Source organism: Rhyacophila brunnea, unplaced genomic scaffold (assembly GCF_057557595.1).
Source record: "Rhyacophila brunnea isolate RB1 unplaced genomic scaffold, BYU_Rbru_1.0 scaffold_34, whole genome shotgun sequence".
NCBI classification, from domain to species: Eukaryota; Metazoa; Arthropoda; class Insecta; order Trichoptera; family Rhyacophilidae; genus Rhyacophila; species Rhyacophila brunnea.
Window position 1 is genome coordinate 4003086 of NW_028233006.1, and position 8271 is coordinate 4011356.

The window sequence follows — 8271 nt, forward strand, 5'->3', positions numbered from 1 at the left end:
ATATACATCACCATATGGAACATTTATTCTGTGCATTTCAAGTTTAAGATAATATAAGTACAAGAAATTTATTTTTTTAATATTTCTTCAATTCAATGTTCTGATTAAGAATATGTAGAGCTTGAATTAAATTCAATTTATATTTATTAAATAACAGCTTCTATAAATACAATACAAAATATCTTATTTTTTTTATTATCATCTTAATACAAAAACAAGATCAATTATACATCGAAATAAGAAACTGATATTTATATTACATTAACTTTTTCTAAAAGTAAATTTTTATATGCTGCTAACGGGTGAAGGAATGTATAAAATGTCGTCTAATATTGTTTTAAAATATTTACCTACCGAAGACTGATGTGCAATTTATATGTTAAAAAAACTTTCACAGGTTTTTAAAATATTTATCACTTGAATTGCTATCTCTATACAAGTAAAGAAAGGGATAAAATTATTAAGCTTTGAAACAATTCATGGTGAGCGAAATGCTTTTATAGCTAATTATAAATGATTTATCTCATTAAAAGGACTTCTTTGACGTTGATAGGCTGTAAATAATATCATTTTTTCGTAATGAGACAGAGATCTAATGTTTTTCTTAAAAATCTCCTGATATTATAAATAATTGATCATGGGGTGCGATATAAATAATTCAACTTGTTTTTATCCTAATAAAAAAGCACTTCAATATTGATATAATAACATTTAGAACCATAATCTGATCTTTTATATATATAAAAAAATTCACGAAATCAACACACGAAAAATATATAGATCTCAGGTATTCCTACAGTATTTATTGTTTTTTAGTATTTTTATTTTATCTTTAGTTTTTTTTTCTGTCAATTAAAGACACATAAAAGTACTTTTTCCTAACAAAATTATTACAGGAGCTCATTTTAGACATATACTAAATATGGCAATAATAAGAATTTATTTTGGTCATGTCAAGTAGATTTAATTTCATATTTCTCTCTATGTAAAGTTCAAGCAATCTAAGCAACACAGGCTTAATTTTAATCATTTTTAAAGTACCCTTTGTTATGGTTGCAATGCAATTACTCAGACACATATGTTACAGATGCACAGAGAATGATATTTGTAATACATATGACAGAGTTTAATAACCTAAAGATGATGCTTACATCATCTGCCTCCCCACTTTGAATTAACAACAGCTTTTGCACTTCTTTCCAAAATTTAAGGGTGGTTTCATGAGAGGTATTTAATATCCGACTATTTTTTAATTTAATTAAGACAATACATATATCGCCATAAATTTAAAATTTATAATTTAATAGAATTTCAGCTATTAAAAATAATAACCAAGATTTACGATAATAAAAGCACCCATCACTTGCTGTATTTGTGTGGAATCAAACATTTACATTTACATAAAATTCAATTTTTATGAGTTTAGAGACAGATTATCTCAGATTAAAATTAAAGTTTAAAATTATGGGCATTATAAGCTATGAATAATTAGAACAAACCATAGAAACTAACTAAAAATTTTAGAGCTAAATTCTAATCTAAAATCGCATGAAATTATTAGAAACAATATTTAAAATTGACCTTTAGGGTGGTAACGATTTTTTAGATCCAAAGAAATGAATTTAAGAAACAATATTTTTTTATTAACAGAATTGAATAAAAATAAACCATGAGAAAATTCAATAAGATGACGATGAAATTTTTTATTGTGAATTGAACTCATATATAAGTACTTTTTCGCGTATTTATCCTTCCATTTTAAAATTTTAAATATTTTTAAGAAAGATGTTTATTATATACATGGAATTTTTAATAAATAATAAAAATATGTGTGGTTATACCAAAAGATGATTTAGAGTGCATAGTGATAATTATGTTCATATAAAATAGAACTATGAACCCGTAACCAGTTAATTCTTTTATAGTATTGATAAAACCAGAATAGTGTTATATAGTGCCGCAAAAAGCTTTTTTCATTATAAATATGTAAATATATATTTTAGAAAAAACGGGAGAATCAGAATTTGTAAAGATATAACGATTGTCATTTGTAAAGCTTAATCTGGTATTTATATTTTGAATGATCTACTTTATGGTTATAAGAATAGATTTTTTTTAAATATTTAATATTTTATATGCAACTTAATGCGATTCCCAGACACAAAGAATCAACCCTATTTATGAATTTGTATGAAAAATATATTAATGCTACAATTTTCACATATTTTTGACATTTTCGTACATGAAAATCAAACAATCTGGATATTTTTTTTACAAATGGTGTACAAAATATATAGACGTGATTAACATTTATTTGACTTATATGTAACATGTTTTTAAATATAAATATAACAAGAATATTTTATGTGTAAGTGAAGTTTTTGTCAGATGATTAGCTTATTTTTGCAACAAATTACATAAAAAGTGTTTAACTGTACACAGTGCATTTGAATTTTTAAATTTATTTATGCTAATTGCATTGTGATTTATTATTTCAAATCTTTTATTTTCTGCGTGAAATTATCAACATTCGCCCTTTTACTCTTCGGTATTTTTTTCATACAATATAATTTCTAAATTTGAATAATTAACTTATTGTAACAGCATTTAGAATTCGATAAAAATTCCTTCAATATTATTATTTTGCCTGATAATTTGTTTATAGTTGGATATTTTTTATAGTAAAAAAAAAATAACTACAAAGGTAAAACATCTAATGGGTTTAATGCTAATTGATGTTGGATTTTTTTTATCTTTCTAAATATACATTAGAAAAATATATATTATATTATCTTTTGCGAATAATAATAATAAATCTTTTTATCGATATAGATTGAGTTTTTAAATCTCAACATTGAATATTAAGAGGCTTTTATTTTGTAAATAGAACAGATAAAAGCGTTTTAGTTTGATTCCCGCTTTATTTACATTTTTTTTAACTTATTAATAGCCCGTCATTTTAATTCAAGTGTTTTCTTAATGAAATTGCTGTACGTAGAATTCTGCATATGAGTTATGTTAAAATCACCATTTTGGAGCCATTAGTGTTTGTCACCAAAGATTTTTTTATTTGTTTTTATACTATTATTAACTGCTAACATAGTGATATGATGCAATTTTAGCCAATAACTTAATTTTTTTATTTACTTACATTAATTAAAACTGAAAATATTCACCGTAGTATAGAAAAAACCATTTCGATAGTATCCTTTAGAGTCTCAAATAATCTTTATATCAGGATACACACCAGAACAGCAACAAAATTGGTTGAGGATAATATTAAATTTAAATATATTAATAAATATAGACATAACTTTACAAAATAAATCGTCATATTGATAATTAGATGGCTGTTTTTATATTGGTAATTTTTGATACAATTATAATAAATTTTTACCAATTTACTACTTAAATTAAATTTCAAACATTTATGATGACCGACAGTGCATCGGGTTAAACTGATGATAACAAAATACATATTTCGATCTATATTTTCCCGAAAATAACTCGTTAAGTGTTCCTACCAGTGTCCTATGTATAAACATTGAAATATAGATAGACTACAGAATATATAGGTTTCTTTAAGAAGAGATGTGTTGATACAGTCTTCGAAGAGAAAAAATAGCCGAAAGTATAAATATGCAGTATACACTGAATAATCAAGCAAGTTTTGCCTTTTGGGAAATACTAGTATAATTGCATATGAATTATAGCAATATAGATTTAATCATTAAAACTGCATAGTTTGATAACATTATGAATTTTTTAAATGATGTTTTATACTATTTTTATTTTTATATATTTAGTCCATGTTGTTTTGTATTCTTACATTGAACAGATAGCATAGATTTCCGATGACACTGGTAAATTTATAATAAATTACAACTCTGCTTCACTTTCCAGATTCAAAAAAAGTTAATTTTTTCATTACCCATTCTGTTTGCTTCTAAGATTCAGCTATTTTTAATATAAGACAATTAAAAATAAACTTAAGTTATTTATTGATCCAATCATTATCTTAGTGAAATGCTGAAATTCAGAACTTTAAACTTATAAATGTCTTGTTGAAAAATCCAAAATATCAAACGAAATGAGTTCAATATAAATTCACATATATATCAATTCTATAGAGACTTATATTTCGATGTCGATGTTAAGTATTTTAAGTTTTCTGTAAATCGAAAATTATACCAAATACTCTTTAATGTATGAATTTAAAAATGCATAAGATGCAAAATAGCTCTAAAAATTAAATAACAGCTAAAAATAAATTATTAAAGTCTTAAAGGAATGATTTTATTTTTAATGACAATTTTAGTTCAAGAAATAAAATCAAAATAAAATTTTGCATTTCCATATTGTTCAAAAGATTCCTGCCACTTTATTAAACAATTATACTCGAGTTTAGAGCATTTTATATATATTTACTAAGATGAAAGGATATGATTCTATCTATAATGAATGCATGAAGAAATAAATTTTTAATACTGATTGATATACGATATTGTATCTGAATTTTTAAATAAGTTAAATAGTAAATTCACTATAAAACTTTCTTGAATGATGCTTTAGAAAAATAGGTTTTATATACAAATCCAAAAAATGCATTTTCATAATAAGACTTATACATATAGTCGTCATAAAATGCAGTAAAATACAAGTTTAATATTTGAAACTCTTATTATTAGAAAAAAATATAAGATCATTTTTTCTATCAAAGATTGTCAAAATCATACCTTTTTCAATACCTTGTTCAATACCTTAGGACGAATATTTTATATTTTTTTGTATCTCCTTGACAAAATTTAATCTATAAAAGATTTAAAGAACAAAATTATAGGTTAATCACATTTAAAACCCACATACAAACATTATAATAATGCATTGTTCCACGAAGTATATGGAGATTTACTAAAATTACACCATAACAAGCGATATCTGTTTATGATTATAAGAATTCAAGCGTAATTTTGTAAACAGAAATTTAACATCTTTTTAAACACACATTTAACATTTAATTGTCATTTTTGATTTTATGGTACATCAAATCATCCATTTTATTTATATAGACATATTTATTCACATATGCAATCTGAAATTGTAGAAAAATGTGAGCTTGATGGTTCTAAAAATCTTAATAAGCTAGAAATATAAAAAATATGATATCTGCATACATATCATAAACATTTTTAAATACATGTTGAAGGTTATATGTTAGATTTCTATTAATACCCAATTAAGAAAATTAAATTTTATTTATACGAGTATATAATCAAAATTGTAAGAAGAAAAAAATTACTTTTTATAAATCATCTTTACTATATTTTTATAGATAACCACGCAGAACAAATAAAAACTATTTACCCTAATTACTTATTCATAGTCTACTTGCTCTTTAGATAAAATATCAACATCATAAATACCAAAATAAGATATGACAATATCTTTCTAATATTAAACATTTTAGATAAGCAAAAGCTTTGTTTCAATTAGTTTTTGGCAATTTCTTATATAATTTCAGGAGATTCCTAAGTAAAGAAGCAAAATACGCCATAAAATCACATTTAAAATATTCTTTAATATGCTATATAGCCATTTTTGCATAAAAATTATTTTAATTGTAATAAAAGTATCAATATTTATTTCTTTATAGTCAATCTATTGACATTACAGCGCATTTTTAAATATATGAGCACAAAAACTCTTAAAAAACGCATTCTTAGTTCGTAAATTGGTGATAAAAAATCACATTTATTGAAAATGTAAATTTATTAGATATTTTATATGCTTTATGTTTTATGTTTTGATTTTGCTCATATTTTTTTTAATTTCCATAAATCAATAAGGTACTATAGTTTTATTTCCATCATATCGAATATTCGTAGCATCGAACAATTTTTGCAATATTTATGTAAAACATAAATTGTTTATTAATCAATTCAATAAATTTTAAATTTTAGAATATAATGTATTTTATACTGTATTAATCTCTATAAAATGAAATTTTGACTTTTTTAACTGAGGCTTTAAATGAATAGGGCTAGTGAAAAGCATTTTTATCGTGATTTTCGTTACTTTTTAATACAATAATTTCATATAATATACAATGAAATATGTAATCTAGAAACATACATTAATGAAAATGCTACAAAACGCATCATATAAAGAAATAAGTCTGTTTATTTAGATATGATAAAATAACATAGATCAGAACAGATCTTAAAAAGGAAAAACAAAAATTTTGTTGATCTATAAATAAATATAAATTGGTTTTATACCTATTTATTTAATATAATCAATGAGAATGCCTAATATTAGGATCATTATGACTAAAGTGATGTACCAAAAACTGTAAAAGTTCTTTCTATTTACGAAGGAGGCAGAATCTTTAACAGAATATACATATTTTAGAGCTGGAATCGATTCAGGAGGTGTGACAATAACTTATAACTTTTTATTGAGCTTATATGCCATATATGTGTTTATAGGCTTCTAAGAAATACATTTGAAAAAATAAAAATATATAACATTTAGGATAAAAGACAACCTTTAATACTACTAAAAAAACTTAAACTGCTTTAATAAAATTGTAAGATGTCAGTTTCTTATTCACGAAGCATATACAAATTGCATATTTGATCGTAAATGAACACTTAGGGTAATTCTTTTGTAAATTCAGTTAAAAAAAGTATATTCTGAGTAATTACGAGTAAATATTTTATTCTTATAATTTTATTCTTCAATCTGTAAATTTACTAAATGAAAGTTCGTGTGAACCAATAAATAACATTTTCAATATTATATATGGATATCTGCTCGTCTTGTATGTTTTTCTAAATAAGTATGTATAAATATTGCTTCTTAGTTTGTATTTTTATAGTGTTTATGCAACAGAAAAGCTAGAAAGCTTTCTATCTATACTTTTTATAAATTTTTCATGTATTATACAAACATTTTGTTACATTTCATGGAAAAATCTATGTTTAAATATATTATTAAGATTGTCTATTTTCTGTGGTTAAAAGCTGTTTTCCCTTGTTAAAATATTATAAAAAAACAATACTTAAACTGTTTCTTTTTTGTACATGAATTTGGTTTCAGAAAATGAATTCTATGACCCTTTTTACAAATGAGGATTGAGTTATATTTTTTATCTCCATTAGTTTGTTTTCACAGGAAAAAATATTATTTTAATAACAATAACTAATATTTGCTATAGATTAATTTTAATTATCTTTAAAATACACACATTTATGAATTAAAAAAAGTAAATTAAGTTCTAATGCCACTTTTATCCAGAAAATATTCCACAAAAAATACTGCTATAATCATAGTTTATTGAACAGTAATCATTTATAGTAGAAGTTCTATATAAAATTTAACTTTTTATTGATAAATTTATATTGAAAAATGTCACGATATAGGTTTATATGTCATATAATTATATCAGGCAATATTTTATTTAACAGCGTATTTGAACAAAAGAAAGAGAATATGCCATTACATTTACCAATAATTATACGATCATATGTGATTTACAATGAAATAAATACACAATAAAACAAAATTGTAAGATACACAAATTTTAAAGGTCGTTCTTTTACAAAACTGGGTTGTAATGCACGATAAAATGCAATAAATGACAAAGAAATTATTTTAAATTTTTATACGCACCGAACACAATTTTTTTGCTTATTGTTTGTTTTTAACATAACTTTTTTATGTCAATATTAGATATTAGAATTATTGTATGGATTCAAGAAATTTTAATTAAAAATGCTGTACTGAGATTCTATATTTATAGTCAAACAAATTAGCTTGCCAAGCAGATAATTTAACACATAAAAAAATAGGCATCTTTATTTTTAAAAACGAAGAATTTCATATAATCAAAATTCATAGATATCCGAAGATTCTAAGATAAATACATAAAAATTCGCACTTTTCATAACCAAAATTGATAGATTTTACTTTATGCACAATTGCCATTTACATTTAGTTGTAAACGGTAGATGATTTATTTATTGCATATTTACATATTTTAATACATAATGGTATTTACATAGATCATAATATTTTTTTTGGCACATGGCGCAATAAAATTCATCAAAACTATTGAATAATATAATAACGCCTTTTCGACTTTTTATAAGCATAAAGATAAAATAAAACAATATTTCATGTAATATTTTTTATATATAATATAAGCGTAAAAATATTTTGTCACTAACATCTTTTGACTTGGATAACTAATTTCTAAATAGTTCAAAT